Here is a 14,630-nt window from a genome sequence, read left to right on the forward strand (position 1 = left end):
CCTTGGTGCCAGGGTTCGGCATGTGGTGGACCGGGTTGATAAATTACTGGGAGGGGCTGGGCATGACCCAACTGTCTTGGTCCATTTTGGAACCAATGACAGAATACATGGAAAGTGGAGGCTCCTTAAGAATCAATTTAAATAACTAGGCTGCAAGTTGAAGGGAAGGACCTCCGAGGTGATATTCTCCGAAATATTACCTGTGCCATTCACAACACAGGAAAGACAGGGGGAAATTAGAGAACTAAATGTATGGCTAAGGACCTGGTGTAAGAGGGTAGAATTTGGGTTCCTAAAGCACTGTGTTGACTTTTTATTGGGGTGCAACCTGTATGCTAGATATGGTTTGCACCTAAATGGAAGGGAGTCTGCTGTGCTGGGGGAGAGGTTTATGGGACGGCTGGAGGAGTATTTAAACTAGGATCGAGGGGGAGGGAAAATTAAATTATAATAGGGTAGACAGATCAGAAAGGGGTCAGTCCTTATTGGTGGGTGGAATGGGGAAAGATGGGGGGAGGGCTATGGCAGATGATGAGAAGGTTCCCATGTTACAAACAACCATCGGAATTGGTACCATTTGTATGAAAATAAAAAAATTATGCAAAATACGTGTGCACAAGGTGTCAATAGATTAAAGTGTTTGTTCACCAATGCCAGAAGTCTGCCTAGCAAAATAGGTAAGTTGGAAGCGTTGGTACATGAAGAGAACTATGATTTAATTGGTATTGCTGAATCTTAGCTTCATTCTTCACGACTATGCCATTAATATTCCTGGCCATGTTCTCTTTCAGAGAGACCGGGTAAAAAAGAAAGGTGATGGTGCCTGTCTTTATGTGAGAAGTGATCTCAGAACGAGTGTGAAAGAGGAGGACCTAGTTGATGGAGAGTGTGAGGAGGCTGAAGCATTATGCGTGGAACTGCACATGGGGGTGCATACTACAAAGGTAATCGTTGAAGTTTGTTATAGGCCACCCATTGTTAATGAGGAGGTAGAGAATCCGCTCCTTGCACAGATCGAAAGGGCTGCAAGGGCTGGGACAGTGGTAATAATGGGGGATTTTAACTACCTGGAAATTGACTGGAGTTATGGCTGAAAATCAAACCTATGTGGCTTACAGCCAAAGTTAAAAAAGCTATAAATAATAAAAAAGAGCTTCTATAAAATATAAAAATGAAGGAACATTATCATCATTTAAACATTACAAAGAATAGAATATGTAAACAGGAAATCAAGGCCGCAACAATTGAAAATTAACAAAAGATAGCAGGACCAACCCCAAAAAATTCTTCAAATATATTAATAGTAAAAAGGTCCGGTCCGAACATGTAGGCCCTTTACAAAATAATCTAGAGTGGGTGACTGGGGACAAAGAGAAGGCAAATTTATTAAATACCTTCTTCAGCTCTGTGTATACAAAGGAACATGGGGTAGCTCTTGTCTATAATAGACATGGCATTGATACAGCTCTAGATGATCCACATTAGCTTACAATTGATATGATCCAAAAATATTTAGACAGAATAAAGGTGAATAAAGCACCTGGACCGGATGGCATACACCCACGGATCCTTAAAGAATTGAGCTCTGTCATTTCAAAGCCATTGTTTCTCATTTTTAGGGACTCTTTAATTACTGGCATAGTACCACTGGACTGGTGTAAGGCCAATGTGGTGCCAATATTTAAAAAGGGATCAAAATCTTTACCAAGTAATTATAGACCTGTTAGTTTAACATGTATAGTTGGGAAGATACTGGAGAGTTTAATAAAAGACCACATACTAAGACCAAGACAAGACACAAGACTAAGACCACAGGCTAAAAGATTGTTTTCAGAGAGTAGTGGTTAATGAGTCATACTTTGATTGGTCTAGGGTTGTTAGTGGTGTACCCCAAGGTTCAGTGTTGGGACCCTTATATTTATAAATTATATAAGGTCTGGGAATAAAAATACTTTCTGCTTTAAAACTTGAGAACGTTCAAGGCATCCAAAAAGCGTTCCTTTACGTCAAAAGCGGTTTTAGACGAGCTAGAAATTAGAATCACTTGCAGAATTGAGCGATAGTGATTCATGGGGAAATTCATCATCAGACACTGAAAACGATTTTGCAACTGAGCTCAATGATGTGCGAACTTTTTTCTCCTATTTCAAATTTCAGTGTTTTTGATTTGATTACATTATTGAATTAAATTTATTATTATTATGTTATTATTTTTATAATTATTTATTATATTATAATTTATGATTTCATGGTTCGAACTTTATCATACTTGGATGTTTACTAGACCCTTGTTTGGACAGATTTAAGTAAGTTATTCCTAAGAATGTAATGTATGTAAGATCAATACGCTCAAATCCCCAATCAGCTGAAGTCACAAAGCTGCAAGTATATAAGAGGATATCGTCTCTTCAAAGGCTAATTCAAATGGCTAATTTACAAACTCAAACATTCACTATATAAACTGAAAAATGTTTGAAGATTTTGCTTTCCTTTGAATCACTTAATTAATATTTAGTTGTATGACCACTGTTTCTGAGAACTGCTGTACATCTGTGTTGCATGGAGTCAACCAACTTCTGGCACCTGTGAACAGGTATTCTAGCCCAGGATGATTGGACTACATTTCACAGTTCTTCTCTATTTCTTGGTTTTGCCTCAGAAACTGCATTTTTGATGTTACCCTACAAGTTTTCGGTTGGATTAAGATCCGGGGATTGGGCTGGCCACTCCATAACATCAATCATGTTGGTCTGGAACCAAGATGTTGCACATTTACTGGTGTGTTTGGGGTCGTTGTCTTGTTGGAACACCCATTTCAAGGGCATTTCCTCTTCAGCATAAGGCAGCATGACCTCTTCAAGTATTCTGATGTATTCAAACTGATCCATGATCCCTGGTATGCGATTAATAGACCCAACACCGTAGTATGAGAAGCATCCCCATACCATGATGCTTGCGCAACCATGCTTCACTGTCACAGTGTACTGTGGCTTGAATTCAGTGTTTGGGGGTCGTCTGACAAACTGTCTCCGGCCACTAGACTCAAAAAGAATAATCTTACTTTCATCAGTCTACCAAATGTTGCGCCATTTCTCTTTAGGCCAGTCAATGTGCTCTTTGGCAAATTGTAACCTCTTCAGCACATGTCTTTTTTTCAACAGTGGGACTTTGCGGGGGCTTCTTGCAGATAGCTTGGCTTCACATAGGCGTCTTCTAATTGTAACAGTACTCACAGGTAACTTTAGACCTTCTTTGATCTTCCTGGAGCTGATTGTTGGCTGAGTCCTTGCCATTTTGGCTATTCTTCTATCCATTCGAATGGTAGTTTTTCGCTTTCTTCCACGTCTTTCAGGTTTTGGTTGCCATTTTAAAGCATTTGCGATCATTTTAGCTGAGCAGCCTATCATTTTCTGCACCTCTTTATATGTTTTCCCCTCTCCAATCAACTTTTTAATCAAGGTACGCTGTTCTTCTGAACAATGTCTGGAACGACCCATTTTCCTCAGAATTTCAGAGAGAAATGCACTGTAACCAGCATGTACAACATTTACTGCCTTCCTTCCTCAAATAAAGGCAATAATTGCCACCTGTTTTTCAAAGAATGAATGACCTCACTAATAGAACTCCACACTGCTATTATTTTGAACATGCCCCTTTCAATTAGTGATTCAATTACACAGAATCAGCAGCATGCATGTCATGACTGTTGGGTCTTTTGGATTTCTATTACTCTACTATTCCTGCTAGTAAATTATTTGCCATGTAGAAATATCATTTCTACCAAAAACAGTGATCGATTAGGTTAGTGATGTCTGACTGCTATTATTTTGAACACAACTGTATTCTTGCAAATTAAAAGAAATTTAGCAGTTTCATGTTTTATTGATTTAATATTTTCTACTGTTTTTATTTTAATTTTACATTTTTTGGGGGGGTATTTACCTGGTCTTGCCTAGGGCGCAATATAGTCTACCACTGGCCATGACTATGGGACCATTCACAAGGCGAAGCGCTACTTTAACTTTTTAATAGTCAGCTGCTACAGTTTTTGTAGTTGCTAACATTTATTTATTTTTTTTTGGTTTGACTGGAGCTCTGCTTTAAGGTATAACTTAACAGGGCTAAAACAGTGATGAATTTTTATTTTGACAAAGCACAAGCTCATCTGCCTGAGGAAGATGAGATTGTGCCTCATCATCAAAATAAAACTTTATTATCACTAGGTCTTCACCTTTCAAGCCCTGTGCGTGCCACTTTATCTTTTGGATTATATGTACTTCATGCTTTGATTAGATTCTTGTGGCGGTTTCTCTTGGATTTGTGTGCATTTGAAACTACTGGACATTATATATTTCACATACTGTATATCTCTTTACTGATCAGCCATAACACTATGACCACCCACCATAACCCTTTGAGGCATGTACTCCACTAGACATCGGAAGGTACACTGTGTTATCTGGCACCAATCCGTCAGTAGCAGGTCCTTTAACCAATAGCCGCCCGGCCAATAGCCGTTTGGCGGCCGGCAAAATGCTGTAGATTTTTGGGTGGACGCCATATGGCGTCCTCCTGGGCATGCGAAGTTTTCGCACTTGCAGAGCTGCGCAGCGGCGCGATCTGTCACCGGCCGTGTACCTCGGACACAGCCTATGACAGATCTGAGTACCGGCCCCCATTGTCGGTACCATGTGACCTGTTGTGACCAATCACAGCAGGTCACATGACAGTTGTATACAATGGATGGCTTCATTAATGCCATCTATTGTATACCAGTGTCTAGCTGTGAATGGTCACAACGATCACATGCACATGTCATGTGATTAGCTGTGGCCAAATCACAGCTAAGCACAAACAAAAAAAAAACCCTGAATGAATCGATGTCATTCAGGTAAATGCTTGCTTATAGCAAAGTAATTCTTTGCTATAAGCAAAACTTACACAAGAAAAAAAAAAAAAATGATCACTTCCCCAAAGTAGTACAATGTTACTATGGTAACATTGTACTACTTTGGACATAGTGAAATATGAAAAAAAATCTTAAAAAAAAGAAAAAAATGTAATAAAAAATTAAAAATAATAAATAAAATTTAAAAAAATAAAAAAAATATATATATTTTTTTCATACTGTCACCAGTCAGTGTCCCTGATCACCGCCATGCCAGTTATATGATGACGCTGTACTGCACTGGTGACAGTATGTAAAAATAAAATGGTGAAAATAATTTTTTTAATTTTCCGAAAAATTATGACAAAAAAAATACAACTTCAAAAAACTCGCCATGCCTCTTATGAAGTACGTCGGACTGTCTGCTTTGCAAAAAAGGGGTCATTTGGGGGATATCTGTACTGTTCTGACATTCTTGGACCTCAAGAAATTAGATTGGCTGTCAGTACTTAAGGATTGATCAATATTCCGATCTATACCATAGTTTGTGAACTCTATAACTTTCCTACAAACTAAAAAACATCCTAATTTGGGTTATTTTCACCAAAGACATGTAGTAGAATACATCTTGGCCTAAATTTATGAAGAACAATTATTTATTTGCAAACTTTTATAACAGAAACAAAGAAAAACGTGTTTTGTTTTTTTTTTCAAAATTTTCGGGGTTTTTTTTTTCATTTTAGCAAAAAATAAAAACCCCGGCGGTGATTAAATAGCACCAAAAGAAAGCTCTAGTTGTGTGAAGAAAATTATAAAATTTTAGTTTGGGTACAATGTTGTATGACCGCGCAATTGTCATTCAAAGTGTGAGAGCGCTGAAACCTGAAAAATGGCCTGGGAGGGAAGGGTGTAAAAGTGTCCGGTATGGAAATGGTTAAGTTCTGTAAGTTGCAAGATGGGGCCTCCATGGATCAGACTTGTTTTTCCAGCACATCTCACAGATGCTCAATTGAATTGAGATCTGGAGAATTTGGAGACCAAGTCAACACCTCAAACTTGTTCTGTTCTTCAAACCATTTTTAGAATTCATCAGACCAGGCCACCTTCCATTGCTCTGTGGTCCATTTCTAATGCTCACATGCCCGTTGTAGATGCTTTTAGCTGTTGATATGGGTCAGCATGAGCACGCAGACCATTTTGCAGTTACGCAGCCCTCTACAGAACAAACTGCTATGCACTGTTTGTTCTGAAACCTTTCTGTCAGAACCAGCATTAACTTTTTCAGCAATTTGATCTACAGTAGCTTTGCTATTGGATCAGACTACACAGGCCAGCTTTTCTTACATGTTGATGCATCATTGAACCTTGGCCGCCCATGCCCCTGTCACCAATTCACCATTTTTCCTTCGTTGGACCACTTTTGATAAGAACTGACTGAGAATATGAGTTGCTCTGACCCATTCCCCTAGTCATTACAATTTGGCCCTTGTCAAGGTTACTCAAATCCCTATGCTTGCTCATTTTTCCTGCTTTCAGAACATCAACGTTAGGGACAACATGTTCACTTGCTGCCTAATGTATCCCACCCAATTTCAGGTGCCGTTATAAAGAAATTATCTTATTCACTTTACCTGTCAGCGATCATAATGTTATGGCTGACTTTTGTGTGGGTGGGTGTGTGTGTGTATGCGTATGTATATATGATATTTAAAAATATATATATATATATATATATATATCTCACAGTGCATTCATTTTTATTTCAGTTTTGTTATTTTGCAACCTGATACTACAGGTGTTTAAAATATTTTTTTTTCTCAATAATCTATGCTCCGTACCCCATAATGACTAAGTGAAAACAGAATTTTACAATTCGGTACCTTGTTGAAGCACCTTTGGCAGCAATTAAAGCCTCAAGTATTTTTGGGTTTGATGTGACAATCTTTGCACACCTGGATTAGAGGATTTTCTGCCATTCTTCTTAGAAAATCCTCTAAAGCTCAGTCAGATTGGATGGGGACTGAAGGTGGACAGCCGTTTTCAGGTGTCTCTATAGCTGTTTGTAGAAACTGATTATTAATCAACACCAGTTTATTTTATTGAAAATGTGAATTTACTTTACAGCATTTATCATCTTATATACATGTATAAGGAAATGAAGTAAATATCCATGGAATGCTCTTGTAAAGCAGTTATGATCATTAAAGGTTCAAGTCTGGGCTTTGGCTGGGTCACTCTAGGACAGAGTTGTCCCTAAGCCACTCACGTGTTGTCTTGGCTGTGTGCTTAGGATCAGTGTCATGTTGGAAAGTAAATCTTCAGCCCAGTCTGAGGTCCTGAGTGCTGTGAAAGAGGTTTTCATATGTGCTTTGATCCATTCAGCTTTCCCTCAACCCTGACCAGTCTCCCAGTCCCTGCTGCTGAAAAATACCATCATGCTTCACTGTTTGGATGGTATTGGGCAGGTGATGAGTAATGCCTGGTTTCCTCCAGACATAACATTTAGAATTGAGGCCAAGCAGTTCAATCTTGCTTTCATTAGACGAGAGAATAAATATATATATATATATATATATATATATACATATACACAGTTGTGTTCAAAATAATAGTCAGACATCACTAGCCTAATCAATCGCTGTTTTTGGTAGAAATTATATTTCTACATGGCAAATAATTTACTAGCAGGTGTAGTAGAGTAATAGAAATCCAACAGACCCAACAGTCATGACATGCATGCTGCTGATTCTGTGTAATTGAATCACTAATTGAAAGGGGCATGTTCAAAATAATAGTGTGGAGTTCTATTAGTGAGGTCATTCATTCTTTGAAAGACAGATGGCATATATTGCCCTTATTTAAGGAAGGAAGGCAGCAAATGTTGTACATGCTGGTTACAGTGCATTTTTCTCCGACATTTTGAGGAAAATGGGTTGTTCCAGACATTGTTCAGAAGAACAGCGTACCTTGATTAAAAAGTTGATTGGAGAGGGGAAAACATATAAAGAAGTGCAGAAAATGATAGGCTGCTCAGCTAAAATGATCGCAAATGCTTTAAAATGGCAACCAAAACCTGAAAGACGTGGAAGTAAGCGAAAAACTACCATTCGAATGGATAGAAGAATAGCCAAAATGGCAAGGACTCAGCCAACAATCAGCTCCAGGAAGATCAAAGAAGGTCTAAAGTTACCTGTGAGTACTGTTACAATTAGAAGACGCCTATGTGAAGCCAAGCTATCTGCAAGAAGCCCCCGCAAAGTCCCACTGTTGAAAAAAAGACATGTGCTGAAGAGGTTACAATTTGCCAAAGAGCCCATTGACTGGCCTAAAGAGAAATGGCGCAACATTTTGTGGACTGATGAAAGTAAGATTATTCTTTTTGAGTCTAGTGGCCGGAGACAGTTTGTCAGACGACCCCCAAACACTGAATTCAAGCCACATTGAAGCATGGTTGCGCAAGCATCATGATATGGGGATGTTTCTCATACTGCAGTGTTGGGCCTCTTTATCGCATACCAGGAATCATGGATCAGTTTGAATACATCAGAATACTTGAAGAGGTCATGCTGCCTTATGCTGAAGAGGAAATGCCCTTGAAATGGGTGTTCCAACAAGACCACGACCACAAACACACCAGTAAACGGTCAACACCTTGGTTCCAGACCAACACGATTGACGTTATGGAGTGGCCAGCCCAATCCCTGGATCTTAATCCAATAGCAAACCTGTGGGGTGGCATCAAAAATGCAGTTTCTGAGGCAAAACCAAGAAATAGAGAAGAACTGTGGAATGTAGTCCAATCATCCTGGGCTGGAATACCTGTTCACAGGTGCCAGAAGTTGGTTGACTCCATGCAACACAGATGTACAGCAGTTCTCAGAAACTGTGGTTACACAACTAAATATTAAGTGATTCAAAGGAGAGCAAAATCTTCAAACATTTTTCAGTTTATATAGTGAATGTTTGAGTTTGTAAAGAAGAATACAAACACTGCTATTTTTTTGAACAGTCTAATATTCACTTTTCTTCAATTTGTTTAGAGGAACAACACAAATTTGATATATTTTTCTTCACTTTTTGATTTGGAATAGAATGTGTAGTGTTCCCAATGCATTTGTGTGTATGGAAATTAAAGCTATTAGAAGGATTTTGAGCTGTATTCACTTTTTTCAACACATTGCTATTATTTTGAACACAACTGTACATACATTTTTTTAATTGTAATTTTTGTTTATTATTTTGGTTTGCTTATTAGACTAATAATCACCACCATTTATTAGCACATTAATAGGTAGTACATGAGTATTTTTCCTTTTATTTACTCACACTATATTGTCAAAAGTATTGGACCAGCCCACCAAATCATTGGATTGAGACCTCCAAACTTCGAGTGGCCTTCAGACTCGGGATTCTATGGCCGAACATCTGCATCCAAGCCTTACATCACCCAGTGCAATGCAAAGCCTCAGATGCAGTGGTGTAAAGCACACTGCCACTGGACACCAGAGCAGTGGAGACGTGTTCTCTGGAGTGATGAATCGCGCTTCTTTCTCTGGCAATCTGATATACAAGTCTGGGTTTGGCAGTTGCCAGGAGAACAGTACGTGCCTGACTGCATTGTGCCAAGTGTAAAGTTTGGTGGAGGGAGGATTATGGCGTGTGGTTGTTCTTCAGAGGTTGGGCTTGGCCCCTAAGTTTCAGTGAAGGTAACTCTTAAGGCGTCCGCATACCAAGACATTTTGGACATTTTTATGCTGCCAAATTTGTGGAAACCGTTTGGGGATTGCCCCTTTCTGTTCCAACATGACTGCGCACCAGTGCACAAAACAAGGTCCATAAAGACATGAATGAGAGAGTTTGGAATGGAGGAAACTGGCTGGCCTGCACGGAGTCCTGACCTCAACCCGATTAGAACACCTTTGGGATGAATTAGAGCAGAGACTGCGAACTAGGCCTTCTCATCCGACATCAGTTCCTGACCTCACAAATGCACTTCTGGAAGAATGGTCAAACATTCCCATAGACACACCCCTAAACCTTGTGGGCAGCCTTCCCAGAACAGTTGAAGCTGTTATAGCTGCAATGAGTGGGTCAACTCAATATTGAACCCTGCGGACTAAGACTGAGATGCCACTAAAGTTCATGTGCATGTAAAGGCAGGTGTCTCAATAATTTTGGCAATATAGTGTATTTATAGCTAAGTATGAGTGCACGTGAATACCTGTTGCAAGATACTGCTTGTCTAGTTAGTTTGTTTTATAAATCTTATATGAGGATATGTTTAACCTTTTTGTCTTTTTATCTTTCCTTAGGCCAGTAGTAATGATAAAAGAACAAGATAAAAAAAAGTGTTCTTGAATGGATATTGGAACTTATTTCATGTAAACCTGTACCCATCATCATATCCTAGTGTGTATTGAAGGACATTACTGGAAGGATGTAAAGGTCTGATGGAAATTAATACCATATGAACAACTCAGTGCTTTGACTTTGCCTCACTGGTCCTGTTAATACACTTCTCAGATAAGGATTTAAGAAAAGTGCCATGAAATGTAATCTTCTGAATGACTGTGCCAGCAGATTTGCTGAGAACATCCCGTTTACTTTGAGTCATGTTCTGCACTATTAATTTGATGCCAGTACTGTATAAACCCTTGGCCAAAGAGAGAATGTCTAGTGGTAATACATACTGACCTAATGAGGCTTAATTATCTCTGAATTGTTTTGTATTTTCATAACCTCACATCTTGTTTTTTGATTTTTTTTTTTTTTCTTTTTAAGGGAATCATTGTTATTTTACAGAAAGGGGAAAACCTATAGGGTGCAGGATTTGTCACAACCTGCTGTACAACTCAATATGGCAGCAGCATTTGGGTAGATAAATGTCACTGAAGGAATATTGTCAACATGGCAGGATGAATTTGATTTACGAACACTGGTTTTTGGTATGTTACTGTAGCATCTTGGGGCCAAAGTTGAATTTTCAGGTATTCTTTACACACAGGATTCTGATGTATCTTTTGTTAGTCAAATATTAAATATGTCAAGATGCTGTGCTTTTTTGCCATGATCACTTATTTATTTCTAGTGAAATTACCTTAAGTTAAATGTCACGTTTGTTTATGCATGCAACTGGAAAGAAACACCTTACAATGAATTTTGTTGCAAGGAACTAACAGAACAAGGCAAGCTGTTAAAGAGCAAAAAACCTATGTGAAAACTTGTGTTGTTTCAAATCCCTTGAAAAGTTAACAGTGTCAGTAGCCTCAATTCTCAGTTTACCTTACAATTGAAACATTTCTTTTTTCATCTTACACTCTACTGGTTAACCTTTGCCTAAAAAATATTCTATAGATACATAGTACATCTTATAGCACATATTCACCGTATTCCTGTATTGTTATAGAAAACATAACATTTGTTATGTGGTATTGAAAAAAAAAATATATATTTTTTTTAAATATGCCAGCTCGCCATATACCTTCACCTGTGTAGGTTATATGTTTGGAGAGCCTTATGAGAAATATTTATTGAAAACCGGGTTTTCTAGAACTATTTCGATTGTTTATTTTATGTATTTAGAGTTAACAGCTTCTGTTGCTTATAAACGCTGTAATAATTTGTAGAAACTGATTATTAATCAACACCAGTTTATTTTATTGAAAATGTGAATTTACTTTACAGCATTTATCATCTTTACATGTATAAGGAAATGAAGTAAATATCCATGGAATGCTCTTGTAAAACAGTTATGATCATTAAGAAATCTGAAAAACCACATGTGCTGAGGTATATAATTTCAACAATTGTAACCTCAACGTACATGTTATGTTAATGCAAGTATACTCTTCATAGGTTAACAAAGCAGGATTGAGTAGGAATTTTATTAGTATTTTTGTGTATTTTTTTTTTGCTGTGCAAATTATTCACATTGTATCATAGATATCATAATGTGTTTTATGTGGGTAGTGGGTAGTGGGGCCTCTGACCTCAACAGTCTTCTGTGCTTAATTGTAGCTTGCACACATAATTGTATATATTTATTTTTAAATACATTTTTATACTGAACTGTATATTTAAAGTATCTTATAATTGTGGTAGCATGTGGCCCTCTTTTGCAGCACAGTCAATTTTGTTGATACTAAAAAAAAAATCATGCTGTCTACTGCATCTAATGGCTTATCAAGAATGGGCAGTGAGGTGGACACCTATCATTCAATGAGTCACATGCTGCTGGAAGACATGGCATGATTTGTTCCCTATTTTGTTTAATGGGTGAAAATTAGTTTACATTTTCTACATAAAAAAATAACTATTGGATCTCAAAGTTTTAAACTTTTTGGAAAACCTTTTTATGCAACAATGATCACTTCCAAAGACTGGAAGTGCACTTTAACATACTTTATAGTTGTCTAATTATTGCACATGATGCTTAAAATGGTTACTGTAAATAAAGTATATATGGGACACTTTAAACTTACCACACACTATACACTGTTCTTTGCAACAGACTGTAAAATAATAAAAATTTAAGGACAGCCGGTCAGCAGTAGGTCAGTGCAATAATATGATTACTTGATCTGCTGCAAAAGTGTTTGAATTCGTGGATAATGTGTGTTAAATGTGAAGCAGCTACCTATTCCTAATTGTTAGTCTGGTTAAAGTTAGACTCGGGCTAGCCACAGATGCCCATTTTTATTTTTATCACTATGCTCTCAATATAGTAACAGTGATATTCTTCTTATCTTCTCCTGCTTGGCAACAATTTGACTTCCAATTACTTGTTTCAGCATGTTGGAAAAAGTGTGATAACAGACACCTGCAAGTGCTTTTGCCCTTTTTCCCGTTTTTTCGTTCTGGGGAACTACTATATGCCCTAAATATATCAAGTGATCCTCAGATCTGTTATGTCACTTGCAAAGATAGGACTGTATATTTTAATGTCATTGTATCAGATACAATACTGAAAACATTCCATCTAAATGTAAGCGTAAATTCTCAACATTGTGTCTTATTAATTATTAGATGCTGTGCGACTTCCTCCTGAAACAAAGCTGACTGTTACTTTGTTCTTGAATGCTATTTTATTACAGTGCATGTTAACACAGCTAACTGCTGCTGATAATCCTGTACACTTCAATGACAAAGAGTGCCCGGCAGCAATCACCGCAGGTGATCACTGGTGGCTGGAACAGCCACAAATAGTTGTGGCCAACAACAGCATGTCCTTGAAGAATGCAGGCTTGGCAGCTGCAACTAGCTAGCAGATTCCTGCTGCTGCCATTTGCACCCTAGTGAAACAATGTAGCCTGAAGGGGGAGCTGGTTGAAGGGGAAGTAAAAAATGTGTCTCAGCTGAATGTTTTCAGCACACCCCCAACCACAAGTGTAAAGAAGCCCTAAAAGTCAGCTATGAGAAAATACATACAGTAAAGTGCAGTGCCTCCAATATAGTCTGTCAAATAGCACAAAGTCACTTTGAAAACTATTAAGTCCACTAAGTACATGAGAGCAATCACGCTCACAGTGCTCATTTCCTCAGCCAAATGCAGTAGAATAGAATGGCACGGTACTTGTAATCTTAAAGCTTGTCAGCGTTTATAGATCCATACTAGTGTAGTCCCAGCTTCTCCTGCTGGCTTCTGTCCCTACCTACTGTAACACAGAGCTAAAGGAAGTGCTCCAAAACTCTGTCAGCTCTTTGCTACAGGCATGCTGGAAGAGACAAGAAGCTGGCAGCTTCAATGGTAGCATCAGGGCGATTGCTGTGCCTCAGTAAGGAATGGTGCATGGGGTGATTAGGGTGTGCCCAGGCACACCCCTATGAGGTGGGTGGATATTATATAGGGTAGAGGGACAGTAGAAAGTGGTAGGGGAAAAGGGACACTGGTTTTCTCCTATAAACACACTGCTTTACAGTTCTAAAGTGAGATGGCCAAACATGGATAAGCAAGGCTGACCTTACAATTTTTATAAATAGGGGAATTATTTCAAGTGATGGGACTTTATACATGTGCTAACATCAATTTTCTTACGTTTCACGTAACAGAAATTTTTTGAAAATGCTGATTATAAATCATGTGAAATTAATAAAAATGAGCAGTGTCCAGCGGAGAAAGCACATCAATAATGTGAAAACAATGTGGGGTTTTTTTGTTGTCCTTCTGTTTTGTTTTCTTAATCTTTTTATTTATTTATTTTTTTTTTTTGCAATTTAGCAAAAGGGGTCAAGGGGAATGTTGGTGACTTCCAAGAAATTAACCGAGTAGGATGCAAAGCATCCACTGCCCCACTATCTAAAAAAGCCAAAACAGAAAGATGATCAAATGTGCCAAAGCATGTTCTGCAGTGTGTAGTCTGTTCCTAGTTTCAGTTTGTTATAGCATAAAATTTAATATGTACAAATGTTATTCAACTAAGCACACTGTCTTATAAACTTGTGTAAATTTAATGGAAACCCAATTCTGTAATCACTTTTGTGTGTATTATAGCCAGTTTCATATATGAGTATTAGTCACTGTTATTATTCATCACGTTGTTTTATTACTTTACTCTCTCCCCTTCTCCCTCATAAATATTAGGTTGATAATGGGATATGTGCAATATTGGCGTAAATACTGTATAGTTTACTACTTGTGGACAAAATGTTACAAGTTGTCTGAGAACAACAAAATCACCAATGTCTTCCATTTTGAGATGTGTATAGTTCCATACAGTGTAGCTAGCTGTAGTACCACTTAGGA

At 38.0% G+C, this 14,630-nt stretch overlaps 1 long non-coding RNA gene across 2 annotated transcripts in view; it reads left to right on the top strand.

Annotated features, from left to right (window-relative positions):
- Positions 1–14,394, top strand: part of LOC149441051 (uncharacterized) — a 162,398-nt gene extending 148,004 nt beyond the window's left edge. For both annotated transcript variants that reach the window (XR_016307439.1, XR_016307438.1), the window contains 2 exons: positions 792–944; positions 10,201–14,394. This is a non-coding gene — a long non-coding RNA (uncharacterized LOC149441051). The remainder of the gene's footprint in view (positions 1–791; positions 945–10,200) is intronic.
- The last annotated feature ends 236 nt before the right edge of the window (positions 14,395–14,630 follow it).

The sequence above is a fragment of the Staurois parvus genome, unplaced genomic scaffold (assembly GCF_062004578.1).
Source record: "Staurois parvus isolate SC_StPar_1 unplaced genomic scaffold, SC_StPar_1.0 ptg001032l, whole genome shotgun sequence".
Lineage (NCBI taxonomy): Eukaryota > Metazoa > Chordata > Amphibia > Anura > Ranidae > Staurois > Staurois parvus.